The sequence below is a fragment of the Saccopteryx bilineata genome, chromosome 1 (assembly GCF_036850765.1).
Source record: "Saccopteryx bilineata isolate mSacBil1 chromosome 1, mSacBil1_pri_phased_curated, whole genome shotgun sequence".
NCBI classification, from domain to species: Eukaryota; Metazoa; Chordata; class Mammalia; order Chiroptera; family Emballonuridae; genus Saccopteryx; species Saccopteryx bilineata.
In genome coordinates this window covers 27,786,562-27,796,404 of record NC_089490.1, presented here as the reverse complement: position 1 = coordinate 27,796,404, position 9,843 = coordinate 27,786,562, and positions in this window count along the sequence as shown.

Sequence of the window (9,843 nt, the reverse complement as noted above, 5' to 3'; positions counted from 1 at the left end):
AAACTGTTATGTTTCATAATTGGGCTATGTCAGTCAGATTTATATTGAACGTCTTCAGTTACGTCAGGGGCAATCTGTTGATCAAGTAAAAACAGTCTCATCATAAGTGACATTCGTTTGGAAGACCCCCCCCCAACCTCAGCAAGGTGTTGTTGTTCCTCCCACCTGTACCAAATCATATGTCAGAGACCTGTGTTTAATGGGGGAAACCAGATACATAACTAGAAACAAAAGAGGTACCAATGTATAATTCAATAGATATTACCATTTACATATTGTTTTATCATTTATAATTACTAATATCAAGTGTATAAAGAACTAACAAAATCTTCAGTTAAAGAAGTTAGACGACAGAGTAGAACAGTACTATTGAAGTTTAAGTAGAAATGTACAAGGAAGAATATGGTTTAGCAGGTAGTGAGTTCAATGTATTCCTCCCAACCACTAACGGAAGGCCAACTGGAAGGAGTAGTCCATGGTTTGAGCTAAGGCATAATCAACAGGAGTTTACCCTTCCTCAGGGCAGAGATCTATAATCTAGAGAAAGAAACCTAGAAGAAGCAGGTGATGAACAAGAAACAAAAAGGTGGGTGATGTTAGGAGCTCTGCCCACCAAGGTGGGAATACAACGGTTCAGAGCCCAATACAGCTGCATCTTCAATACACAGATTGATCGAACCGTCGCTGAAAGACATGACGCCTTGCACACACTTCCTTTAATGTAAGTGCAGTTTTCATTGGAGGGGGGAGGTAGAGATTGGAGTAGGGGATGTTAGCTAAATTAGAATAGATTTAAATTTAGTAATTTGTCAGGCATTGTGCTAAATGGTTTACACCGCCTACTCAGTTAACTGTTTCGAATATCCCTATGAAGTAAATATAATAAGCCCATTTTGCAGATGAGAAAGCTAAGGCTTGGGTTTTTAGGGACTTTTCCCAAAACCAAACAATTAGTGAGTGACAGAGCCAGAAAGGCCTGAATGACTCCTGAGTTGTTCTTTTTCACTACACAAGGCTAATTATCTTTCTTTCTGCTTGAGAGTGGGCAAATTATTGCCAATGTTTTAATTTATGCCACTGTTTTCATATGTGGGGAAGTATTTTTTCTATAATGATACCAGAAGTGTTATATGCAACAACTAGCTAGTTTAGTAGCTAGAATCAACCTTATATTTTCCAATGCTGACACATACACTTAGAGGTATAGCCCATGCTTCTGAATTAAATTGAATTTCATAGAAATTGACTGAAATAGGCCTGACTTAATCATTTGTAAATACAGATAATTTGAAATTAAAGAATTAAATGTTTTCATTTTACAAATTAAAGAAACTTTTTGAAGAGGAATAAATAGCCAGGGCTGACAGCTTTCCTTAGAAGAGAGGAAGCAAACACAGAAAGAACACTGAAGTGTCATTTCCAGACAGATACTAAGCAGGGAAATAAAATTTAAGCACCAGGTCTTCAGTGACTCCTTCTAACTCGAAGCCCTCTCTCCGGAGAATGATCTGGAGAGCTCTCTGCTCTGAGCAGATCTCTTTGGAGACAGCTCTGCCTGTTCCCGTTCAGCTTCTTCCCTTGCTAAAAATGCCTCAGCTTGTCTTTGAAATACTTGCGGCATTAAAATGCAATTCTGTCTTCTCTCTTGCCTTTTCTCTGAACAGCAGTCCATAATTATTCCCTCTACCGCCACCCATAAACCCCTAGAATGTCTGCATGTATAATACATTATGCATGTGCTCAACAGAACGTTTTTTTTTTCTATGTAGAGAAAGCCTTGGAAATCTGACAAAGTCTTCAAGTTTCTGTAACAGAATTTTAAGCACAGTATCTTTTTTTTTTCCTGCATTTAATTTTGACCCCAGGCATCTTCTGTGGCTTGAAAGTCTACAAAATTATTATTCAATTTACATTCTTAGGGTTACATGAATGCCGGTTCCTTGCAGGCATTGTGGTTGGCTTGTCCTGGGATACTTGAGTGGCCTTATCCCTATCACTCTTGCAAACGTAGTCAAGACTTTTAAAGTTCATCGTTTTTATTAGTCTTTTGGATGTTATCTTTCACGGAGTGCCTCCTGCATGGTCTGGACTTCAAACTTGTTTGTCTAGTCACCTGCATCCAAGACAGAAGCAGCTTGGCTTTGGGTGTTATACCACTTGGCAAACTCCAGATAGAGGAAAAATTTACCACAATTATAACACAGCATGAAGTTATCTGCAAAGAAATGAATTACCAGGTAAATACCCAGCATGGATATCAGGGTGGACCAGCCTTGCATGCCATTACAGAAAGAAAACCACTTTGTAATAGGAAAATTATTTGTATATCTCTGATCTCACCGGCCTCCTTTCCCTTCCATTCTGCTGATAATTTCATACACTTTTACGAAGAGCAATTCCAGATTCCATTACTGTTCCAAGCTCTGACGTTCTCATAGAAAATGAAAAACTGCCATCACCTTCCTTCCTGCTCATAAAGTATTAGAAGAGGTGGATCAGACCAGAGAATCTTCTGACTTAGGGTGATCTGTTTAATTATTTTTCATAAGTTCCCCAGGCAGAAATAAGGAGGAAATATTTCAAACCCAATTCCAAATATTTCACTTGAAATCATCCCGAGAACGATGGAGCACCTGCCAATTAGCGCGTTTGTAAATCTCCTGAACAAATGCAGAAATATTGTCACTAAGGTGACTGAACAGAGCCCCCAGCTGTCATGTGGGCATATACCAAACAGGAGAATTTAAAAAATAAAATAATATTTTATTTTTTAGGTCAAATGATCGTTTCTTAAAATGCCTTTTGAAGGTATAGAGTCACAAAGCTGAAAGGGTCCATAAAGTCCAATTGGTCTACCCTAGCTCTCTCATTTTACAGGTGAGGAAACGAAGGCCCAAGGAAGTAAGGAGAGCTACACGAGGTCAGAGAGCCAGCGCAGGTGCCCAAGTATCCTGACAACTGACCTGGGCTTCTTTTCATACTGATAGAAATCATCTCCAATATGCTATTTCATTATTCTCATAGCTTAGACATTTATCATAGTAATGTGTTTTGTTTTTCTCAGAAGGTTAATTATACTTAGTAATCACATATTATTGTTCTTTCAGACACCCACTTAAACAACCATGGTGTCACTAAAATGTACATGTTGCGGTCTCATTTTCTTTTTTATCCCAAATGTGTTTACTGCGATGGTCTCCCACACATCTTCATTCGGGGGCTGTCAGTGCTGCTTCCTTCTGAGTGGGCATCCTCTGTAAGGCTCGCTTGTCCTCCTGCAGGCTGGGAGAGGACTGTGGAGGGGCCAACACACACAACCGCCCTTCATGCATGGCTCCCGGCGTGACGATTCTATAGCATCCTGGGCATTTCGCATCTGAGAAGTAGGAACTGAGGCTCTGACCAGGCACTTCTTTTTGTGTTTCCTCTGTTCTCCTGGAGAGAGATAAAAGAGACCTTTTGTGACAGAAACATTCTCATAGGGAGGTCCCATATTTTTTGTAAGAAAATACTGACATCATCTTCACATGACTTAGCCGATGCTCTCTCTAAAATTCTAATATTATAGAAATAAAACTACCTGTTGGACCATACCAGTATCTCGTTTTCATTGTTTCTTATTGCTCTCTGGTTATCTGATGGACACAGCAGTTCCCTTCTTTTATCATGTCCTCATTTTAGTGCATAATTCTTGAATGTAACAGGCTTTCTTTTCCTGTTACAATAAACTGAAGTCAAGCAAAAATAAAAGCATATATATCCGCAAGAACATTTGAACATCAAACACTCTTTGAACGTTCGAACGCCAGAATAGACAAGAAGGCACCACCGTGGGGCCACGGGGTCTTTGGAGCAGCCACTAGTTCAGCAGTCCTTGCATCCAGCTTCAGAGGAGCCCGATTTGTGGAGCCCATTTCAGATGCACCAGGAGCAAAATCATAGTGTAGATGGCTAAATGAGAGAAAAACTTCTTTCTTCAGAAAAATAAGTTTTACTATTTCGCACTGCCATCAAAAGCCTATGCAAAGAAAGGACCTAAATAGACACTTCTTCAAAGAGGACAAACAGTTGACCAATTAGCATAGGAAAAAATGCTCAACATCACTAATCATTAGAAAAATGCAAATCAAAACCACAATAAGATATCACCTCACACCCACACCTGCCATAACTGCTCTCATTAACAAATCACAAGTGCTAGAGAGGGTGTGGAGGAATGGGAGCCCTGCTCCACTGCTAGAGGGAATGCAGACTCACATAGTCACTGTGGGGAACAGCTCGGCATTTCCTCAAAAAATTAAAAATGGAACTGCCTTATGACCCAGCTCTCCTACTTCTAGGAATATATCCTAAGAATCCCAAAGCACTAATTCTAAAGAAGGTATGCCTACCCATGTTCATTGCAGCATTGTTTGCAATAGCCAAGATCTGGAAATAGCCCAAGTGTACACCAGTAGACAAGTGGATAAAAAAGCCGCAGTACATTTACAAGATGGAATACTATGCAGCCATGAAAAAGAAGGAAATCTTACTTTTGCAATAGCATGGATGGACCTGGAGATTATTATGCTAAGTCAAATAAGCCAGGCAGAGAAAGACAAATACCGTATGATCTTATTTATATGTGGAATCTAATGAACATAATAAAATGAGGAACAAAATAGAAACAAAGGCAGAGTCACAGGGAACAGATGGAGAGCTGTCAGAGGGAAGGGAGAAGTGGGGGTGAGATCAAAGAAAGCGAAGGGATTAACCAAAATTATACAGACATAACATATTTATACAGACAACAGGGTAGCAATTGCTAGAGGAAAAGGGGTATTGGAGGTGGGGGGGGCACAGGGGAAAGAGGGAGTGGGAGGAGACTTTACAAGAGGCAAGGGAAGGCTGGATATTGAATGGGACTCCTGAAACCATGTCAGCTAAATAAATTAAAAATAAAAATTTTAAACTTAAAAAAATAGAAAGTTGTTATAACCTCATAAAAAAAAGCTTTTGCGGCCCTGGCCGGTTGGCTCAGCGGTAGAGCGTCGGCCTGGCGCGTGGGGGGACCCGGGTTCGATTCCTGGCCAGGGCACATAGGAGAAGCGCCCATTTGCTTCTCCACCCCCCCTTCCTCTCTCTCTCTTCCCCTCCCGCAGCCAGGGCTCCATTGGAGCAAAGATGGCCCGGGCGCTGGGGATGGCTCCTTGGCCTCTGCCCCAGGTGCTAGAGTGGCTCTGGTCGCGGCAGAGCGACGCCCCGGAGGGGCAGAGCATCGCCCCCTGGTGGGCAGAGCATCGCCCCTGGTGGGCGTGCCGGGTGGATCCCGGTCCGGCGCATGTGGGAGTCCGTCTGACTGTCTCTCCCTGTTTCCAGCTTCTGAAAAATACAAAAAAAAAAATGCTTTTGCAAAGAAAAGACAAGGGATGGCAGCCAAATCAATGTAGATGCACCCAAACTTAAGTCAAACATAGCCTTATACCTGCATAGTCATAAAGTGGTTCTCTATCCAGGGATTCCCGGGGCATACAGAGTGGCTATGACTTCCTACCTTCTGAATGCCTGTGACAAGAGGAGCAGCCAACAAATCATAGTGTTCACTTGACTCTAAGTTACCTTCAAAAACCTCACCAGCTTTAAATCGTGTACTCCTAGGACATCCAAAACTCAGGTTGAGATCAAATAGGCCAACACTAGAGGTGGTCTTTTTGAGCCCCTTAAATGAGCAGTTAAGTAGGAACTAGTGAGATACAATGTCCTAGGTATAAATTTGCCCAAACTAGAAGGAAATATCAGGTGGGACTCCAGGTTGTCATAGGTCAGCCTGCTATAAGAAGAAATATCATGGACTGTGTAGCTTATTAACAACGGGAATTTCTTTCTCACAGTCCTGAAGTCTGGAAGTCCACGATCAGGGTGCTCACAGGGTTGAGTGCTGGTGCGGCTCTCTTCAAAGCTGTAGACCGCAGACCTTTCCAAGTGCTCTCACACGGCCGAGAACAGAAAGGCCCTCTCATCGCTCTGATAAGAGCATTAATCTCCTTCATAAGAGTTTTGATTACATAACCTAATCTAATCCTGATGATCTCCCAAGGACAATATCTCCTAATAATATCATAAGGGGAATAAAGTTTCAAAATAAGAATTTTCAGGGACACAAACAGTAAACCCGTAAGAAGGAGTGTTCACTCAATGGCGCCTACCCAATATGCAGTTTCAAGTCCTGCAGAAGAACTCAACCTTATTAATCATTCGAGCTCTCTCTGGAAAAAAGAACCTCTCAGCAATTAAATCATCACTCTTTAGGAAGAGATTGTACTATTCCATATTTCTTCGGAGCTCACCAAATCTGCGTTGTGCTCTGTACTTCAGTTGTAAAATGGGGCCAGATCCACCCTAGCAGCCACTTTCATCTTCTGATACTTCCGATGTTGCCCATTACCTGCTCCCCTTTCAAATGCTCTTCTTTGTACATGTCAGCATAGACAGAACTCTTTACAATAGTTTTTATTTTTTTTAATGCATCTGTACTTATAGGATACAAACTCTCAAGTATTCTATGAATATCATAGAAAAAATAATAAAATTTAACTACAATATGGTTACTATCATATTACCAATACCTAGAGAAAGCAAATATGTTGCATAAAATTTCAATCATTTACCATGACATATATTTTTAGATTAAAAAATTTTATCTGTGAATTCTAATAGTTCCCAAATTACCCTTTGATGACAGACTTCAGAGACTGACTCAGTTGGATTTTAGTAGCAGTAGGTACCGTGATGCTGTGTTAATAGAAACAGTAAATTGGTCCCTTCTTTTAACAACATCCTCTCCTTTTAACTTAGTGCCAAATAAACACAACTCCTGGAGTAAAGATTTAATAGGAAAAAAAAGTGGAAACTTCCCAACAAATAATAGCAGCAGCACTTAAAGCACACGAAGAATTAAGATACATCTCTGCCACCAGATCAACAATGAATAAATAGGGCCTGCTAATTTTTACTATGCTTGCAATAAAACAGACCACACAGGCCTTCTCTTCTGGAATCTGTAAGTAGTGCTTTAAAATCCTTACATGGCTTTCACACCTGTAATGACTTATGATGTTCAGGGATGTCTAGAGAAAAAGGTACTCAGCCTTTTCTTACATACACAGTTAAAAATAATTCCCTGTTAGCTACACAGACCCAGAGGACCACTTCAGGCCCAACACCGGAAGTATTTCTCTCTACTCATCCATTATCTACATCAGCTTTTTTTTTTATGTGACTCATCGGTTACCTCTATGTAAATTCATCCTCCAGCCCTGATGATTAGTATAAATGTTCCCCATCCATGATAACATAAATTACAGTCCTAACTTCCTTTCATCTACAATTCTGCATAGGTTTTTGACTTGTACTAAGATCCCATATCGCTTTAATTTTTCATATTGAATTTGTTTCAAGAACGGCACCCTGGGATCGCCTCACATGACATCTCGTTTTCAGGACAATCTGTAAACATTATGGCAATCTGTAAGCCAACCTGATAGGAGGCTGTGTTTATAGAGGCCCCAAGGAACGGCGGCTGCTGGAGGAAGAATCTCTCAGTGCTGCTGCCTCCACATTTGTGACAGTTCCTGCTAGCAGCTGTGTTCTGACTGCTCTGGTACCAAGCTAGCTCAGATATGGCGGAAATCACTCTCTGGTGGAGGTCAGGACAGTTGTACAACCTTTAGTTCTCTGGGAACAACGTAGGATCAGGATGTCTATTGATAGGCAGAAAACCCCCATATTTCCTCTTTCTAACCCCAAAACTCCCACTGTCATTTTATCCAGCTGTGTCTGAATTATGGTGGAAATTTGACAGCAAAGAAGTTCAGGGGAGTCCCACAGATTTTGTGCATTTGCAACTATTCCCCTCCCCCCATCGCCATAGCTCAATTCTAAAACTGCTGCTCTAAAAACAAAACAAAACCCCTCCCAAAAAACAGGCATTCCTTTAAAATCGTAATTTGGATCTAGGACCTGTGTCATGAAAAAACCCATTGAAATCACTGGAAGGCATATATATGACATATTTGAGTGGACATGAAACAGTTAAACAGCAAACGCCAGTCAAGGCAGCCAGGGAACAGCTTTTAAGCAAAGGCTGCAGATGTCATGGGGGGTCGCTGATAGCAAAACACAGGAAGTAGCAATAAAATAAATGATTTGAGTAGTGGGGAGGTGGGCTTTTTAGCAAGTGCTCAGCCTGAACTCTGAACTATTTCCCACCCCCAGAAACCAAGAGAATCTTCGACACCTCTGCATTGCTACTGCGAAGGAGAGATGTTTACTTGACTTCTGGGTAGCTGTGGAATGAGTGAACAAGGAACGACTGGGGGTCAGTCCCACTTCCAGCACGAACAGGAATGCATATAGTAAGAGACAGAGAGCAAACAGCCAAAGCCATGGACATCAGCACACAGGAGTTCGTACTTCAGATGCTCAAGTTTGCTGTGGCAGAGTGAGAATTCTCCGTAATTCATACATCAGCCCTGACACAAGTACCGCATTTTTCGCACCGTAAGACACACCCAGGGTTTTAAGGAGAAAAATAAGAAAAAAAAATATTCTGAACCAAATGGTGTATTAAAATACCTAATAAAATACCATATTTTTCACTCCATAAGATGCACGGGCATTATCCCCTCCACTTTTGGGGGGAAGAAGTACATCTTATGGAGTGAAAAATACGGTAAGTGACCAGGCCTACATAGGCCACTGTAAGATGGAATGTGTCATCACGGGCCATGGATCAATGGGACACCAGCTGATGACAGCAAACACAGGTGGCCGGACCTGAACCAGGGCAGAGATGTCCTCCTAGCCATGTCTGCTGCTTCCCGTGGGCGTGGTGAGAAGAAATCGGGACAGGACACAGAACTGCAACATCGTTATTTCCAAATATTACTTAGAGTCTGTTTTCTCCACAGCTGTGCTTAACTGAATGGTTTAATAAACACAACAATCCTATTCTACTGTAAGCATTTAATTGTTAAATTCTTTATTTTTTAATTATTTTTATTTATTTATTCATTTTAGAGGGGAGAGAGAGAGAGAGAGAGAAGGGGGGAGGAGCAGGAAGCATCAACTCCCATATGTGCCTTGACAGGGCAAGCCCAGGGTTTTGAACCAGCAACCTCAGTGTTCCAGGTCGACGCTTGATCTACTGTACCACCACAGGTCAGGCCAAATTTTTTATCTTTTAAAAAGCCTTTATAGCCTGACCAGTGGGTGACACAGTGGATAGAGCATCGGACTGGAATGCAGAGGACCCAGGTTCGAGACCCTGAGGTTGCCAGCTTGAGCGCCGGCTCATCTGGTTTGAGCAAAGCTCACCAGCTTGAACCCAAGGTCGCTGGCTCCAGCAAGGGGTTGCTCGGTCTGCTTAAGGCCCGCGGTCAAGGCACATATGAGAGAGCAGTCAATGAACAACTAAGGTGTTGCAACGCGCAATGAAAAACTAATGATTGATGCTTCTCGTCTCTCTCCGTTCCTGTCTGTCTGTCCCTGTCTATCCCTCTCGCTGATTCACTCTCTGTCTCTGTAAAAAATAAATAAATAAATAAATAAATAAATAAATAAAGCCTTTATAAATATTTTTAACAACTCCATGTGACTATTTTTAAAGAGAGGAAACTCTACCAAAATGTCCCAACTTAGGTGTCCCAAACCAGGTCAGCATGTTGAACTAAATGATGCCTGACCTAGGCCTAGGTCTGTGTGGATATATCTTGCATTATACTTTTATGCTAGACATAATATTACCTCATATACTACACATGTGTAAGCTCTACTGTCTGACCAAACTGGACCTTCAAAAATACT